Below are 19662 nucleotides of genomic sequence, written 5' to 3' on the forward strand. Positions count from 1 at the left end.
GAGGCAGCGGGTTCAAACCCCACCAAGCACACGACCTTGGTCATGTAGTTTTTGGAAGAAAAAAAACAGAGACCATTCACGAGGAATCACATGATAGCGAGCGACTTCAACAATCTTATGTGGCTAGGGGCCTGTACCAAGATCCGCACAACGGTGGAGAGAGCATTCGCCAGGATTGGCGTCCCGGCGAACGTTCACAAGATAGCTTTTCCGGAGTTTTTTTTTTTCCTTTTTAGAGCAAACCACGTGGGGCTTCTTCTTTCTGGAGAACAAACTAACGCGGGTCTGTATAGATAGATCAGCTGGTTGTGTCGATCGGGACTCGGGAAAGCCTCGTTTGGGGGAGATTGAGGAGCAACCTGGATTGGAAGATCTAGATAATACCAAAGCAAATCTAATTACGTGCTAGCTCTAAAGAAAAATCCCAAGAAAAATATAGTAATACATTGGCCCAAACATCGGGGGCCATGTGCGATCGCACATCCCACATAGGCACGTGGAGGGTACTGCTCGCCCTCTCCTGGCCCTCGCCCACCGTTGTGCTACCGCCGCATAAATCCCCCACTTTCTGATCTTCTCCGGCGCACCTCACGCTCTTGTCTGGCACAATTCAAATTTCGAACAACTATGCATAGAGATTTTTTATGGTACATCATAATACTAGATAGAAGGGTGTAGTATAATTTACATCCAACCTTTGATTTTTGTTTTGTTTTTTTAATTTATGCAAGGGCAATTGAGTAATTCGATCGATCATTCATAATCTCTACGCCTGTGCTCTACTACCGGATCCTACATACAACAGTAGCGCTCGCCTTCATTCACCTAGATCACGTTGTCGCCGGCAAGTCATCTCGTTTGTCTCACCTCACTCAACTTAACCAATCTTGTTGGCCCCTTCCTCTTCTCCTCTACCGGGATCCTGGAACTCCATTATCTCCGCTAGCCATATTCCAACCTATGCGGATGCACGGAGCCAATCATGAACTCGTATAGGAGTACTCGCTCCATCCATATATAGGCCCAATGCGTTTTTTGAAACTACCTATGACTATTGATAAGATTAATTATATATGCGATGTATAATGTGAAAATTATATCATAAGAAGCACCTTTTAGGTACAAATTTGACGACGTGCTTTGTGTAACTTGCATGCCATATATTATTGCTTTAATATGTGGTCAAAATTAGTCTCGAAAAATGCATTAGGCTATATATATATATGGATAGATGGATTATTTAACTTGCTTGTTGCTCTTGCCTCTTAAGAGCAATTCCAACCGGGCGATCCATTTCGTCCGTCCATATAAGTTTGGGTCTGCGCAGACAAAAACAAGAGCCCAACGCAAATATCCATTTCCATTTTACGCCCGCTTTGCGTCCGCACGGGCCCATTTCCAGCTCAAATTTGAGACTAATTTGGGTCTGAAGCGGACACAAAACAGATGTTTGTTGCGTCCTCTTCGTCCGCCTCTACCCGCTGCACATGGTCTCTGGCCCACCTGGCATTCACCCACCCATCCTCTTTCTCTCTCTCTATATGGCCCACCCACCAAGCAGCTCTACCGAATGCCAACCGTGGCACCGCAGTGCGCCGGAGACGTGCACCAACGCGCCGCTGCTAATGTGCACAGCCGCGCCACCGAAGATCTGCACCGCCACATCACTAGGAGGTGGGCCGCTGCTGACGGTGCAGCAACAGCTACACACTTCAGCCTGCTCGCTGGTGCCGTCGGGGCCGAGCTGGTGCTGCTCAAGGCCGCTCTAACACTACGCACGCGACCACCGCCTCATTATATATCACACAGGCAGCTGTGTAGGGCGTCGATAGCTAGCTAGCTAGCACGTACACAGCGGCCAGCTCGGCCAGCGGTGGCGCGCAACTAGCTGCGCATAGGCAAGGGCGAGCATCCGACCTGCTTCCGACTAGTATCCGACCAGTATCCAACGCATCTGCGTGCTCCTCCGCGTTGCCATGCTTGTTGTGCCACGCCGGGCCTCGCCTAACGGCGCGCCCGATCGGTGCTGATACAGCCGTCCGCTTCGCCTCGTGCCAGCGCCCGACCTGGCCTCGCATCCCCGCGCCCAGCCGCTGCACTCCCTCGCCCCATGCCCGACCTCAAGCAGTAGGAGCAAGTGTTCCCCGCGCTCGCCGTGGCACGCCGCGCGGCCAGCCCTGTTTGTCGCGCGCCCAGCCACCTCACCTCGCCGCGCCCAGCAATGACGCGCTGCTTGCCGTGCTCGCCGCACGCACCGCCGCCTCGCCATGCGCCCAGTCTCCTCGCCGCGCGCGCCCTGCTTCGTCTCGCCGGCGTGGGGTTCGATCTCGACCGCCTGCCTCGCCTCCCGCCCGGCCGGTGCTCCTGCAGACGTCGGCCTTGCCTCCCCGCGCCCAGCCGCTGCGAGCTCCCTTGCCTGCTATGTGGTTGACAAAATGCCGGGCGGACACGCGCGGCCGACCCAAATGGACGAAAAATGGGCAAGGCGTACGTACGTCTCGATCGGCGGGTTGGAGTTGCTCTAAGATCGTCAATGGTAACATTTTGAAAGCCACCATAAAGTAAAACATTAGTTTGATGGAATGTGGTCCAAGAAGTACCTTTTTGGTGCTTTTGGCCAGGACGCACAGGCAAAACGTCCAAGCAATCAGCTGATAGGATGATTGATTTGTTGACAAACTCACGTACGAAATTAGCAATTACATCTGTTCCACTTGCAGACACAAGTATACCATGCTAATCACTACTTCATTTCATAATTCTTGTCGTGGTTTTAAGTTTAAAATAGACAAAACACAGAAGTACACACGCACGCATGCGAACACAGACTACGGACCGTGTCACTTCCATCTTTTTCCTTTTTTCTTGCTTTGATCTGCACCAGATCCACCATGTTGGGATCTGCTTTCGGCCCCACGAACTGCAGCATGCAGTCTTATGTCGATATTCCGATTTTACCCCTCTATCGAAAAATACTACTAGTACTACATAGTTTTAGGACAACGCTAACGCCGACACATGTGGTAGGAGCTAAACTCGCCCACACGCCATATAACACACGAACTATGCCATGTCACCGCATGCATACATGTGGAAATCTTTTTGAATTTTCAGTTTTTAAAATGTTTTATCTCTTAAATGGAAAATCCGATTGAAGATCCGTTTTCATCATTAAATCCCTCGCGACGAGATCTTCGAAACTAGATCTCATATCGATATATTTCGATGAATTTTTTTTTGTTAAAAGTTGCCATGTCTATTGCACATGAATTGCCATGATATTTACACTGAAGTTGCCATGATATGTCTCAGCTATTTTCTTTTACATTTGAAAGTAAATTTTAACATATTATAAAATAGGAATTAAGAAACTAGACTTGCCATGCACCATAAACTAAAATTGTCATGATACATGCACTTAAAATTGCCAAGGTTCATAAACAAAATATTTTCATGGTCAAAGTACTGGAATTGCCATCATCAAAAAACTAAAATTGCCATGATGTACAAACTAAAATTGCCACATGGCAACTTTAGTTTAATCACTATGGCAAGTATAGGGTAAACATAATGGCAACTTCTGGGCAAACAAAAATTTCGTCAAAACATATCAACATGGGGTCTAGTTTTGATGATTTCGTCGAGGCGGATTTAATGGTGAAAACGGTTTTGTAATTCGCTTTTTTTATTTGAAGATAAAACATTTTTAAGCCGAAAATCAAAATTTTTTTTGCTGATGTCATCTATTCATACGTGGCAAAATATGTGGTGATGGAGACGTGTGGGTGATGTGCAAATGCCCACACGTGTGGGCGTTAGTTTTTCCGTAGTTTTAACTCATGTTACTATGTGTTAATCTAGTCCGTCGGATGAATAAAATGGATGGGTCATGTACTGTACAAGACTACCGGTGCAGTTTCACTTCCATTTCCCTAGCTAGCACGCCGCCACCGCCTACACTCATTCTGCCGTGCCTTTGACTAAGTTTGGAGCAAAAGAGGTGAACTTTGTTTCTTCCAATGGATTATATCCATATACTCATTGGGCATAGATGTACAGTTTGAGAGCAAATCCTATCTGCGGAAGATTGCTGCTGTTTCGCACAGGCTCAAGAACCAGTTTGTGAACCTTCTGGAAGGTTTTAGTTCGGTTTCGCGACTTCAGAAAATGCATAAATTTAAAAATATTTGTATTTTTTATAAAACGTTCTCCAATTTGAAAATAAATCTTTGTAGATTTGAACAAATATTTGCATCTTAAAAAATGCTCGCTTTTTTGAAAAGTAATCAGGAATTCCCAAAAAATGTTCGCGTTATAGAAAATTGTCCGGAATTTCAAAAAATGACCCCATTTACAAATTTTATTCACAGATTCAAAAAAATTATTTTTTAAAATAATTTTGGAGTTTTAATTAATGTTCCCTTCTCCAAAGTTTGTACACAGATTCAAAAAATGTTCTTCTTTAAATTTTTTTAGCAATTTAAATTTTGATTGCATTTTCAGAAAAATATTTATTTTTCCAACAAACTTTTGAAATAAAAAAGACGACCCAACAACCGGTTCACTACATTAATCCAACCATTACAGCGGGCGGTTTCTACAGTAACTGGTGCTGAGGTTTTTCGACATCGTTCGCTGTAGGTTACAATGTTTGGTGTTGTTTTTTCTTTGAATACAGTACAGACGCAAGCGCTCATACATACACACATACAATCACCCATATAAACGCACACACGTACACTCTACCCCTATGAGCACCTTCAAGAGACTGAGACGGCATATCATCTTGAGATTTACGGTAGGCGCCTCGTAATTTACCGGAATGTTTGCTTCGCTGAAAATGCATCGCCGAAAATCCTGAAATAAATGCAGGAGTAATGCCAGCACCAGGGCTTGAAGCCTAATGGGCTAGGGGATACCGCTGTTTCTCTAACCATTCAACCACAATTTGGTTCGCATGTTCAGTGTTGTTTCTGTGTCAGTTTGCGATCCGACACTGGGAGCATTGCATAGGACCTCTCTAGTTTGAGACATGTACACGTCTAGTAACTCTGCACGACCCCAGCCAAACACAAAAAGGCCATGTCCACCCCCACCCGGGCCGCGGCCTCACCGCTCAAGGAGTACCCCGCCTCACAGGAACTGACCAGATGAAGTCGTTCACACCGTGCGGAGGCTCATTAATCTCGAAAGGAAAAAAACACAGGCCCGTAAAGGGACCCAGATGACAGCCACAGCTATCCCCGCGATAGCCTAGCGCTCGCCTAGGCAGCGGGCATAAACTTGAAGGAGATTCAAAGCCACCATAAAGTAAATCATTAGTTCGATGGAATGTGGTCCAAGAAGTACCTTTTTGGTGCTTTTGGCTGAGACGCACACACACGTTCGAAGGTCACTTCCAAGCAATCACTGATAGGATGATTGATCTGCCGGTGGTTTTAGTTTAAATTCTAATAAGAAAGCACACAAACTCCCGGTGGTACAGGGAGCAGGCCAAAGGACCGTGTCACTTCTTTGCTTTGATCTGAGCCGAATCTGCACCAGCTCCACCATGTGATCTGCTTTCGCCCCTACGAACTGCTGCGCACAGTGTTATGTCAATATTCCTATTTTACCCCTCCGACCAAAAATACTACTACCACATTGTTTTAGCGAAAAATACTACACGGTTTGAGCTAAAGTATAGGCTAATCTAGTCCGCCGGATGGATAAAAGGATGCCTCATATTAGTTTGATGTACTGTACAAGAATACTGGTACAGTTTCACTTGCATTTCCCTAGCTAGCACGCCGCCACCATGAACTCGGCATCGCTGGCTGCAATCAACTCGTCCTCTCACCTGGCTTTCCTGCTCCCCTTGGGTTCAAGTTAGTTCATCGATGGGACTCACCACTTCACCTCATCTTCCTAGAACGGCAAGAACAAGTTTAACGGGAGTTGCATCTGAACGGCAAGAACAAGTTTAACGATAGATGACGCAACAGATTCATTGGGATCTCTACAGCCCTCACTAGCAGAACCTCGTCGGTCGTCTTGCATGCCCGTCTCCTCCACGACTGTCAGAACTAGCGCTCGAGCTCACGAGAGAGACAATGGCGTTTTGTGCCGCGGTCAACCTCGCAACTTTTCTGCTCTCTATTTCTCTTCTTATTAAGCGATTACAATGACTAACAGAAGAAACGAAAAACTAGGCCATGTCCGGGTCGTAAGCGCTGCCATCCCAGCGCTCCCCACGCGTTGCGTGATGATGCGGCCATGACCGTCCACCTCGTGCCATACCACGATCGGGTCAGGGCCACTGAAAATGCTAACGAAACTACGCCCTAGTCGAAGGTCGGGTTATTCTGCTAACTGAAAGAAAACTCTGACGAAACTAATAGAAACTGAACCTACGACTGACAGAACTGAAAGTGTTCTTCAGCAGCTGTTTAATTGACACTCCCCCAGCTGCTGAAGAACACTTTCAGTTATGTCAGATAGCGGAGGCTGCCGATGATGCTGCGGTAGATCTTTCTGTCCACCGGCGGGCTCGTGCTTTCCTTGCTCAGCTTCGGGCGCGGCTCCATTTGGTTGTGCACCGGATTGCAACCTGTTAGCCCAGCCTTGTACCCAATCTTGGCCGCGTAGCTTTCCTGCTTGTGGGTGATCGCGTCGTCTCCCTGGTGCACTTCGATCCCGAGGTAGTAGCTCAGCAGATCGAGGTCGCTCATGGAGAAGATGGCCTGCATCTGTTGCTTGAACTATGCGATGGCCTCCATGCTCGATCCGGTGATGACAAGATCGTCGACATAGACACCCAGCAGAAGCCGCTCGTCGCCGTTGCACCGCATGTACACGGCGTGCTCCGATAGGCTCTTATGGAAACCGAGCGACACCAACGTGTCGTCCAACTTGACGCTCCAAGCGCGCGGTGCCTGACAGAGCCCGTACAGAGTTTTGGACTGGCCGAACACTTTCTCCTCTTCGCCGACCTGCTCAAACCCAGGAGGCTGCATGACGTACTCCTTCTCCTATAGTTCTCCATTGAGGAAGGCAGATTTGACGTTGAGATGATGTACCTGCCATCCAGCCTGCGCCGCAATTGCGAGAGCAGACGCACAGACTCGAGCCATGCCACCGGAGCGAAGACCTCGTCATAATCCAGGCTCGGGCGCTGCGTGTATCCCTTCGCGGTGAGCCTCGCTTTGTGCTTGACGACCTCGCCGGCGGAATTCTTCTTCAGCTTGAAGACCCACTTCAGACCGATGGCGTGATGCCGGTGGGTAACGTGGTGAGCGTCCATGTCTTGTTTTCATTGATGGACCGGAGGTCATCCAGCATGGGTGCTCGCCACGCTGCGTGCGGCTCCGCTTCCTCGTAGGTGTTTGGCTCCTCTCCGGCCACAAGGAGCAGGTTGGCTGGGTCAAGCGTGACCGGCTCTGCTTCCTCGATGACGGTTTCGATGGTGCGGTACCGGCATGGTGCCTCGCGGATGCCCAGGACTGTGTCCGGTGTGGCACCAGGCGGGGGCGAGACGTAGTCGTCCCCTGCGCCGTTTCCCTTGTAGACGTCTGGTTCAGGAGTGTGGACGCGCACTGGAGTGTCTGCCCGCGCCGTAGACGTAGGTGACGTACTCCTAAAAGCAGTGTGGGCGCGCACTTGCGTGTTTGGACGCGCGCGGGTGCGGGTGTTGCACTTGTCTGCTCCGGTTGCTGTGGCAGGGACACCGTCGGTGTGAACTGGATGACGAATGAGCCCTCCCCCTTGAGTCGGCGCCTGCCAGTCCTAGCTCGCCGCCTCGTCGAGGACGGCGTCGCGAGTGACATGCACCCGCTTGCGCACGGGATGGTAGACACGCCATGCCTTGGTCCGCCCGTGCTCGTACCTGATGAAGACGGTTGATACGTCTCCAACGTATCTATAATTTTTGATTGTTCCATGCTATTATATTATCCATCTTGGATGTTTTATATGCGATTTTATATGACTTTTGGGACTAACCTATTAACCTAGAGCCCACTGCCAGTTTCTGTTTTTCCTTGTTTTTGAGTTTCGTATAAAACGAATGTCAAACAGAGTCCAATTGACCTAAAAATTTACGGATATTATTTTTGGACCGGAAGAAGCCCATGGAGCATCGGAGATGGACTAGAAGAGTCCCGAGTCAACCACGAGGGTGGAAGGCGTGCCATACACCCTGGGCGCCCCCCCTACCTTGTGGCTGACTCGGGGCCCCCCTTGACTTGTTCCCGATGCCAAAACCTCTTGTATATCCCCTAACTTCCAGAACAAAATCAAGATCAGGAGTACTGCCGCTGCAAGCGTCTGTAGCCACCAAAAACCAATAGGGACCTTTGTCAGGACCCCGTCACACCGATCTAGCATGTAACACATCATATCACTTTTCGGCCTCACGCACGGTATTCCCACGGGTGCCACCTTACCCGGCTCGGGACCGTTTGCGCCTTTTGGCTCACATATATGACAGTGCCACTAGCATCCATATGACAAAGAACCCGGGCCGACATAACTAGTCGTAAACCCAAGATGGCGCTAACTTACAGGGACATGCATACATGACCAGGCAACGGACGTGTCGATCAACAACGTATGAACCCAAGTCGTAGCAAGCTACAGGGACTTAAAGGAACAACGCGTGACATTTGCCCGAAGGGACAGACACAGGAACAAAGAAGGACACATGCCGGCCAGCCTAAGTGCTCCGGAGCAGTAGCAAGCTACAAAGGCTCAGTGGAAGCACTAGGAGACATTTCCCGGTAAGAGAGGCTACCAAGAATAAACAACTAGGTTGTCGGATCCCACACATACCAAGCATTTCAATAATCACACACACAATATGCTCGATATGTGCAAATACAGCTGTCGGATATCGGGTTCCGGCAAAACCCATAAGGTTCGAACTCTGGGGTGCGCATGAAGATCTTCTCCCTATCGATCCACGCCCCAAAGCCTCGCCGCGAATCTAAGCTACACGATGAACAACACAAGGGACACAAGGTTTATACTAGTTTGGGCCACCATTGTGATGTAATACCCTACTCTAGTGTGTGGTGTGGTGGATTGCCTCTGGGGCTGATGATGAACAGTACAGAGGAAGAACATCCTCACGAGGGGTGTTCTTGTGGTGGTGTGCTTGGAGAGGAATGACTCCACCTCTGTTGGTTCTAGGTGAGATCCAGATGCCTTCTACTGTGGTGGCTATCTCTATTTATAGGGGCCTTGGTCCTCTTCCCAAATATTGAGCGGGAAGGGAGCCAACAACAGCCATTTTGAAGGGGGACAACTAGTACAAGTTATCCTGGCTAAAGGTGGTCTTCATCTGCAAAAGGCACTGGTGATGACGCCGCCTTGGGCTCCACGGTGATCTCCGTCATGACGCTCTGTTGGTCTTGGTCTTGTTGCACCGATATGGTAACCTTTGCGAGATGTCTCGGTATTCCACGCCTGCGCTTGCTCCCTTTGCACCAAAGAGGAAACAAGGACACTGCATCGGCTGGCGCCCGCCGGGTCTCGATCGTCATGGCTTGCGTCACGAGAACCTCGCGAGGTACTCCTTGCCTTGATCTCTCCGCCTCCTCGCGACCCTGCCTGGTGAGGCTGCCCCTGAGGAAGCCTTGCGTCGTCCGCCCCATGAAGCTTGGCCCCTCGTGAGGGTCTTGAGCTTGGGTTGATGTAGACAGGCCGTACTGGGCCATTGCTTGAGCCACCCCGCAGGCTGTAGGCAGGCAAGTCTGGGGACACCCATTCCGAGAACGCCGACAGTAGCCCCGGGGACCAAGGCGTGCTCGGACTTGGCTTAGCAGCGAAGCCAAAAGGCAAGTGCGGAGCGCCACGGGCCCCAACAGCCTGCGGCCTTGGTCGCTGCGTGGCGGTTGATTGGACGTGGGCATCTCCGCTTCCCCATGCTGCCTCGGCAACTACCCGATTTGACGAGTCCCGACTGCATGCAAAAAGAGACATGATTACCTGTGATCGTGGAGGCCGACGGTTGGCCTCCCTTGGGCTATAAATGTGGAGGGGCCCTGCCCCCTGCTACACATCTCCCTTCCCCCGCCTGCTTCTTCTTCCTCCTTGCTCTAGTTGCTTGTCGTATCCCATGGTGCTCACGAAGAGGTTCTCGACCGCGGAGAAGGGGAAAGCTCGCTAGGAAGGGCTTGGCTCACCTCCGCCCAAGTGCGGCTGAGGTCATCCCCGCAAGCACCCCGCGACTCCTGCAGCGGCTCCTCGTGGTCGCGGCGGTGGTCCTTCGCACGATGATGGCCGCCCTGTTGGCGGGGGAAGACGCGTCGTGGCTATGCGGCCTCCCCAGCCACGCTTCCACTCGTCAAATTTGTTGCCGGAGTTCGTCGTGTGGTCGACGGATCCGGCCGGCAACTGGCTCCAGCTCCCCCGCTTCTTTGCCGGCGAACTGCCGGCCGATAGCCCTCTTGGGCTCTGGCTGCAGGTGGACGGTTGCTGCAGTAGGGCTTCCTGGGTCGCGGTGGGGATCTCTGTCGCCGGGAACATGGCCCTGGCCCACGGCTGGCAGACGTTTGCCCGCGCGCGTGTCCTGGGCCAGCGGTGCACCCTGCACTTCAAGTTCGATGGTGACGCGACGCTCTACGTGAGGGTGTTCGGGGAAGAGGGCCGTCGTGCTCGGTGCTGCCCCGAAAACGATGACGACGACGACGAGGTGCTTGGCCTTGGTGACGGCCGTGACGAAGGCAAAGGCGAACCCGCTCCTGGCGTTGTCCGCAGCTCGCCGATCTTAAAACGGCTCCTCCTGCGGTGACAGCTCCTCCAACGGTGGCTGCAATCAGCCACCATGCCGCCGCGCCCGCTTTGAGGGTGGTAGCGGGTCGTCCCGCCGCCGCGCCCTGGTGAAGCACGAGGCAGAGTCTGATTGAGCTCGGGAGTGCGGTGCGGATCCTTCCTCGCGAGGCGTTGCGGGGCGCGCGCTGTTTCTATTTTGTTTTTCCTCCTTTTCCTGCATTGAGTGAGAGAGAGAGAGGAGTATGGAGCCCTGTGGGGGCGTGCAAGACTATTACATTTAATTATCATGCTATTTCTATCATTCCCGTGCTGTGTTATGGTGTTGCGGCTATGTGCTTGCGCGTAGGAACAACTTAGCTCAGGAGGTTCGCCGTAGTTTCCGCCTCGCGAGGTACTTGCCTGAGGCCTCGCCGGGCGTCTTAAGGTCTGCAAAGATCAATCAGGAGAATAGCTTTTGAACCCTTGTCGCGAGGGTGACCAGCTTAGGTCTGGCATTTTGCGTCGCGATGCCCGTGGGGCATGGACCGGGAGGGGTGCTCCCGCTGTGAACTTGAGTGAGGGAGCCTCACGAAATCAGGTGAGAAAGGGCTCATGAGGGCGCCCGCGTAGCCTCCTCGCGAGGCTTGCGAGAGAGAGAACGAGCCGGGCGAAAACCAAAGACAGAGATTCAAGGGTAGGGGACGGAAAACAACACTAGAAGCAACTCCAATAAAGTTTCAAACAAGGGCGAACAAGCCAACTGCAGAAAGCAAATGAAAAGCTGCATCCGGCACCTAGTCTAGTCTTTGATGTCTTCTCACCAGCACGGAGCTAAGTGCTGCCACTGGGCGTGGGCAGGAGCCCCCGAGGCCCAAGGGCGGTACTCCGGAGACTCTTGGGCATGTACAGCCCCAACTCATTATTACATGAGAGTGTCATGGGCGGCGAGCTTCACAGGCACCGGGCCTTTCTTCGGGCGGCGAGCCTCACAGGCGCCGGGCCTTCTTTATTGGCACTGGGCCCTTCTTCACAGGCACCGGGCCTTCTTTACATGCACTGGCCTTACTTCAAGGGTAGAACCTCCGAAGGTGCTGAATGTTCCACGCGTTCGGAATGGGCATCCCTTCCTGGGTCTCCAAGCGCGTGGCGCCAGGTCTGGAAACATGAACAACCTTGAACGGGCCCTCCCACATGGGCGAGAGCTTGTGCAACCCTTCCCTGGAGAGCACATGCCTGAGCACGAGGTCACCTACCTCGAGAGTCCTGGGGCGGATGTGGCGGCAATGATACCGCCGCAGCGCCTGCTGGTATCTTAATGCTCGTAGCGCGGCCTCCCGTCGGTGTTCCTCCCCCAGCACGAGGTCCATCCCCCACACGGCGTCTTGCTTGTGCTTCATCAAACGCTAGGACCCGCGCGGAGCGACGCCTGACCTCGTGAGGGAGGACCGCCTCTACTCCGTAGACGAGGAAGAATGGGGTCTCGCCAATCGACTTGGTGGAGGTAGTGCGGATGGACCACAGCACGGACTGGAGCTCATTGTACCAGCCCCTGCCGCAGGCCTCCAGCTTCTTCTTGAAGGTCCTGGTTTTGTGGCCCTTTAGGACCTCTGCGTTGGCGCGTTCAGCCTGGTGGTTACTCCGGGGATGTGCCACCGAAGCATAGCATATCTGCGTTCCAAGGTTAGCACAATATGTTTTGAAGAGATTGCTAGTGAAATGCGAACCATTCTTGGTGATGATGCGATTAGGGACCCCGAATCGGCTCACGAGGCCCTTGATGAATTTGACTGCAGAACCAGCCAGGATGGTGCGGACGGCCTCCACCTCCGCCCATTTGGTGAACTTGTCGATGGCGACGTAGAGGTAGCGGTAGCCCCCAGGCGCCCGATGGAACGGGCCCAAGATATCCAGCCCCCAGACCGCAAATGGCCATGAGAGTGGGATGGATCTGCTTGGCGTGGAATCGACAGGCTTCGCAAGCCCTCACCAGCTCGATTGCGACATTGAGTGCTGTAGGCCAGTAAAACCCGCTGGGGAACGCCTTGCCCATGAGGGTTTGTGATGACGAGTGGTGCCCACAATCTCCACCGTGAATGTCTGCCAGCAACTCCTTCCCCTGTTCCCTGGAGATGCAACGCAGGGAAACATTGTTTGGGCACTCCCGGTAGAGCTCTTCGTCTAGGATGCAGTAGGCCGCGACCTACCCGGCCACGTGTTCCGCTTCCTCTTCTTTCTCTGGTAAAGTCCCTTGCATCAGGTAATCCTTGAACTCTGCAGTCCAGCATCCCTCCTGAGGCTCCAGCGCCAGGAGCAAGCGTGCTCCCGAGCTCGGGCCACAGGCCGGGGCTCCTGAGACAGGTGGTTGAGGGAGTTCTTCCCGAGGTTGCGCTGTGCTTGATAGTGACGGTGCTATTGAGGGCTTGAAGAGCCGTTCCTTGAAAATGGCAGGCTCCTGAGGCAGCCTCCTGGACGCCCTCCTGGCGATGTCATCATCCTCTTGGTTGGTGCCTCGGGGCACATGCTGCAACTCTAGCCCCCAAAACTGCTTTTCCACCTTGCGCACCTCTGCAAGATACGCCTCCATGTGCTCGTACATAGGCTCGTACAGTTTGTTGGAGAAGTTGACGAGGAGCTGTGAGTCGCCCTTGATGATGAGGCGCTTCACCCCCAGCGTTGATGCAGCCTTTAAGCCCGCTATGAGGCCTTCGTATTCGGCTATGTTGTTGGAGACATTCTCGCCGTGCTGGAAACAAAGCTGTACAACATAATAGAGCTTGTCCTGAGTGGGGGATATAAGCACCGCGCCGACCCCCCCACCATGTCGTGAGAATGCCCCATCGAAGTACATGACCCAGCCGTCTGGTGCCTTGCTTCCTGGGGAGAGTGACCGGTCTTCACCTGCTTCAAGCCCTGGCTCTTCTGTCCATTCTGCCACAAAATCTGCAAGTGCGGCCCCCTTGATGACTCTGGTTGTGCTGAATTCCAACTAAAACGCTTGCAGCTCAATGTTCCACTCGGCGACCCTTCTAACGGAATTGGGGCTCTGGAGCACCCTTTCCAATGGGTAGGCCGAGACAACCTTGATGGGGTGACCTTGAAAGTAATGCCGCAACTTGCGCAAGGCCACCAATAGTGCGAGCAAGAGCTTCTGAGGCATGGGGTATCGTGCCCTTGCATCCCACAACACCATGCTGACGAAACACACAAGATGCTCAATGAGGGTGGGTGCGCCTACGGAGCCCATGCCCTCCGGAGAGTTGAGCGCCTCCTGAGACGTCGAAGCCCCCAGCTCATGGCTGCTCAGTGAGGCCCCTTCAGCCCCGGGGGTGTCTTCCTCTTGAGGTGGGTCCATATCTGCCGAGTCCGTGGTCTTTGCGAGGCTTTCTTGGTCTGGTGCTGCCGCGGTCGGGGCCGCGTTCGGCCGCGATGCGGCCTTGGCCTGGCGCTCTTCCCGAACTGCCACTAGAGCTGCGCTGGCAGAGTAGGGCATGGCGGCGAGGTAAAGCACCAAGGGCTCCTGAGGGCGTGGCACCACCATCACCGGATGCCTGGTCAGGTACTTCTTGAGATCTTGAAACGCTTTGTCGGCCTCTTGTGTCCATTTGAATGGGCCCTTCTTCTTCATCTGCCTGAAGAAGGGCAGGGTGCGCTCCCCCAGCTTAGAGATGAAGCGCCCTAACGTAGTTACGCGTCCGGCGACCTTCTGCATTTCCCTGAGGGTTTGCGGCAGACTCATGTCTTCGATTACCTTTACCTTCTCTGGGTTGGCCTCGACTCCCCTGTGGGACACGAGGAAGCCCAGAATCTTGCCAGAGGGAACACCAAACACGCACTTCTCCGGGTTGAGCCACAGGTCCACTTCATGTAGGCTCGCGAAGGTTTCTTCCAGGTCCTATATCAGGGTCTTCGCCTCCCGAGACTTCACCACAATGTCGTCGACCTAGGCCTCGGCGTTTCTCCCGAGTTGCCGGCCCAAGGCAATATGCATCAGTCGCTAAAAGGTTGCACCCACGTTGCACAATGCGAATGGCATGCAGGTGTAGCAGTACACCTCGCATGGGGTCAGGAAGGTCGTCTTCTCCACGTCTTCTATCGCCATCTTGATTTGGTGATAGCCCAAAAAGGCATCCAGGAAGCACAGTAGGTCGCACTCAGCGGTGGAGTCGACAATTTGGTCGATGCGGGGGAGTGGGAATGGATCTTGAGGGCAGGCCTTATTGAGGTTGGTGAATTCGACGCACATGAGCTCCTTTCCTCCCTTCTTTGGCACAACCACGGGGTTTGCCAGCCATTCGGGGTAGCGAACCTCATGAATGACACTTGCAGCTTTCAGCTTGCGGGTTTCTTGGACGATGAAGGCCTGCTTCTCGGTGGACTGCCGCCTTGCTTTCTGCTTCACGGGCGTACATTAGGGCACACATTCAGGTGATGCTCAATCACCTGTCTTGGGACCCCCGCCAGCTGCTTGGGTTCCCATGCGAACACCTCCTTGTTCGCGCACAGGAACTTCACCAGTGCCTCCTCCTGGTCGGGGTCGAGATTGGATCCTATGGTGAAGGTGGCGCCAGAGGACCCATCCTCATCAACTGGTACCTGCTTGGTCTCTGCCTTGTCTTGGGTGAACAACTGCTTTTCTTGGTTGGCGCAGCCCCCTTGGCCTGGGGGGTGTCAGTGCAGGCGGGCTGCGCTGCTGCAGCCATCTTGAGAGCGAGCTTGAGCGCCTGTAGAGCATCTTTAGTATCTCCAGCCACGGTGAGGACGCCGCTGTCCCGGGCATCTTCATGAGGTTGTAGGCCAGATGGGTCGCTGCCATCAATTGGGCCAAGGCGGGGTAGCTGAGGATGGCATTGTACGGGAGGCTGATGTGAGCTATGTCGAAGTTAACCAGCTCTGTGTGGAAGTTGTCGTGGGTGCCGAAGGTCACCGGAAGGTGGATCTTCCCCAGGGAGCCGGAGGAACCACCTCCGACGCCTGAGAAGGGCTTGCTTGGTTGGAGCCATTCCAGCGGCACATGGAGGAGGCCGAAGGCCTCCACTGAGAGCACGTTGAGGTCGGCACCGCAGTCGATGAGGGTCCTGGTGACGGCCACCTGGCAGATGGTGGGCGTGCAAAGCATCGGGAGCACACCCGAGCAGGCAGTGTTGACGGGGTGATTGTCGGAGCTGAAGGTCAGGTCGGCCTCGGGTGCCGCCCGACCCAGGGAAGCTCCATGCCGCGTGAGGGCGGCGCCGATGTGGCGGACGAACGGCTTGACTTGGCGGCCCGAGGGCGGCGCCTATGAGCCGCCCAGGAGAGTTGCGACGACTGGGGGCGCCGGTGCAGTGTAATGGGTGAGGAAGAGGTCGCACAGCTCCTCCCATGAGTCCACAGAAGCCGTTGGTAGGTGGAGCATCCACATGCGCGGGACATCAGTGAGGGCCATGGGAAGCCAGTTGGCCATGACCTTGTCGTCGCCCCCGGCTTTGAGGACAGCCTCCTCATACGCCAGCAGAAAAACCAGTGGATCCATCACGCCGTTGTAGAGCGGAGGCATCTCTGGCTTGAACTTGTGCGACCACTGCACCTGTCGCAAGGCGGGGGCCAAGGCTCGGAGCCCCCTGGCCCCAGCGCTGGCGTCGGCCGCTGGAGCGGGCGACGCATTGTCCGCCATCAGGGTGAAGCGCGGTGCTGATGGAGAGCAGATCGATGGAAGGGAGAGCTCCGGCGCACCCCTACCTGTCGGGCCAAATGTCAGATATTGGGTTCCGGCAAAACCCTTAAGGTTCGAACGCTGGGGTGCGCATGAAGATCTTCTCCCTACCGATCCACGCCCCAAAGCCTCCCCGCGAATCTATGCTACATGATGAACATGGACACAAAGTTCATACTAGTTCGGGCCACCGTTGTGGTGTAATACCCTACTCTAGTGTGTGGTGTGGTGGATTGCCTCTGGGGCTGATGATGAACAGTACAGTGGAAGAATAGCCTCGCGAGGGGTGTTCTTCTGGTGGTGTGCTTGGAGAGGAATGACTCCATCTCTGTTGGCTCTAGGTGAGATCTAGATGCCTTCTACTGTGGTGGATGAGGGAGTCCTGGACTAGGGGGTGTCCGGATAGCCGAACTATCACCGTCGGCCGGACTCTAAGACTATGAAGATATAAGATTGAAGACTTCGTCCCGTGTCCGGATGGGACTTTCCTTGGCATGGAAGGCAAGCTTGGCGATACGGATATGTAGATCTCCTACCATTGTAACCGACTCTGTGTAACCCTAGCCCTCTCCCGTGTCTATATAAACCGGAGGGTTTTAGTCCGTAGGGCGAACAACAATCATACCATAGGCTAGCTTCTAGGGTTTAGCCTCCTTGATCTCGTGGTAGATCTACTCTTGTACTACCCATATCATCAATATTAATCAAGCAGGAGTAGGGATTTACCTCCACCGAGAGGGCCTGAACCTGGGTAAAAACATCGTGTCCCTTGTCTCCTGTTACCATCCGCCTAGATGCATAGTTCGGGACCCCCTACCCGAGATCCGCCGGTTTTGACACCAACATTGGTGCTTTCATTGAGAGTTCCTCTGTGTCATCATCTATAGGCCCGATGGCTCCTTCGATCATCAACAACGACGTGGTCCAGGGCGAGACTTTTCTCCCCGGACAGATCTTTGTATTCGGCGGCTTTGCACTGCGGGCCAATTCACTTGGCCATCTGGAGCAGATCGAAAGCTACGCCCATGGCCATTTGGTCAGATTTGGAAGTTTGAACTATACGGCCGACATCCGCGGAGACTTGATATTCGACGGATTCGAGCCGCAGCCGAGCGCGCCGCACTGTCACGATGGGCATGATTTAGCTCTACTGCTGGATAGTGCCCTGGAGGCCGCACCAGAGTCCGCTCCGACCCTTAGCTTGGAGCTGACTGCACCGATCGAGGATGCGTGGCTGGACACCGCCTCGGGGGCTGCTACCTCTACGGCGATAGAGCCGAATACCGACACTGTCCCTTGTGAAGCTTGTGACTCCAAGGTGCCGGACTCCTCTCCGGACCCCGAACCTTCCGCGCCCCTGCCAATCGAATCTGATTGGGCGCCGATCATGAAGTTCACCGCTGCGGACATCTTTCAGCACTCTCCTTTCGGCGACATCCTGAAATCGCTAAAGTGTCTCTCTTTATCAGGAGAGCCCTGGCCGGATTACGGTCAGGACGGTTGGGGTGCGGACAACGAAGAAATTCAAAGCCCACCCACCACCCACTTCGTAGCCACTGTCAATGACTTAACCGACATGCTAGATTTCGACTCCGAAGACATCGATGATATGGACGACGATGCCGGAGACGACCAAGAATCAGCGCCTACAGGGCACTGGAAAGCCACCTCGTCATAAGACATATACATGGTGGACATCCCAAAGGATGGGAATGGCGATGGAACAGCGGAGGACGACCCCTCCAAAAAACAGCCTAAGCGCCGGCGTCAGCGGCGCCGCTCCAAATCCCGCCACAGCAAGAATGGAGATTCTGGCACCGGAGATAATAACACCCCGGACAGTGCCGAAGACAACCCCCTCCAGCAAGATTCAACATAGGAGGATGGAGAAGCCAGCTCTCGTGAGAGAGTGGCAGACAAAGAGGTAGAGGACGATAATTACATGCCTCCCTCCGGAGACGAGGCAAGCCTCGACGACGACGAATTTGTCGTGCCTGAGGATCCCGTCGAATAAGAGCGTTTTAAATGTAGGCTTATGTCCATGGCAAGCAACCTCAAGAAAAAGCAGCAACAGCTTAGAGCTGACCAAGATTTGCTAGCCGACAGATGGACTGAAGTCCTTGCGGCCGAAGAGTATGAACTCGAACGCCCCTCCAAAAGCTACCCCAAACGCAAGTTGCTGCCCCAACTAGAGGAGGAAGCACATAAACCTACATCACCAGCGCACAATACGGCCGACCGGCCACCTCGTGGCCGCGACAGAGAGGCCTCTAGGCCCTCCACTAAAGCCATACCTCGGCGTCGCTCGAAAAGTACAAAGTCATAGGGGAACGCAGCGGACTTGCGAGACATATTGGAGGATAAGGCAAGGCAAACAAGATCGATCTACGGATCGCGTGGGCGCCCCACGATACGCGACGACAACCGCCACGCCGGATACAGCAATTCCGGCCGGGCCGAACACAGTAGACAAAGCTCGCTTGAGCTGCATCGTGATATAGCCCAATACAGAGGCGCCGCACTCCCACTGTGCTTCACAGATGAAGTAATGGATCATCAAATCCCCGAAGGTTTCAAACCCATAAACATTGAATCCTACGACGGCACAACAGATCCTGCGGTTTGGATCGAAGACTATCTTCTTCATATCCACATGGCCCGTAGTGATGATCTTCACGCCATCAAATACCTCCCACTCAAGCTTAAAGGACCAGCTCGGCATTGGCTCAATAGCTTGCCAGCAGAATCAATTGGGTTTTGGGAGGACCTGGAAGCCGCATTCCTTGATAACTTCCTGGGAACATATGTGCGACTACCAGACGCTGATGACCTAAGCCACATAATTCAGCATCCAGACGAATCGGCCTGACAATTCTGGACACGGTTCTTAACCAAGAAAAATCAAATAGTCGACTATCCGGATGCAGAGGCCCTTGCAGCCTTCAAACATAACATCCATGACGAATGGCTTGCCCGGCACCTAGGACAGGAAAAGCCGAAATCAATGGCAGCCCTCACATCACTCATGACCCGCTTCTGTGCGGGAGAAGACAGCTGGCTAGCCTGCAGTAACAACCTACCCAAAAACTCTGGTAGTTCGGATACCAAAGACAGCAATGGCAGGTCGCGTCGCAATAAGCACAAGCGCCACATTAACAGCGATAATACTGAAGATACGACAGTCAACGCCGGATTCAGAGGCTCTAAACCCGGTCAGCGGAAAAAGCCATTCAAAAGAACTA

This window comes from Triticum dicoccoides, chromosome 3B (genome assembly GCF_002162155.2).
Source record: "Triticum dicoccoides isolate Atlit2015 ecotype Zavitan chromosome 3B, WEW_v2.0, whole genome shotgun sequence".
In the NCBI taxonomy this organism is placed as follows: Eukaryota; Viridiplantae; Streptophyta; class Magnoliopsida; order Poales; family Poaceae; genus Triticum; species Triticum dicoccoides.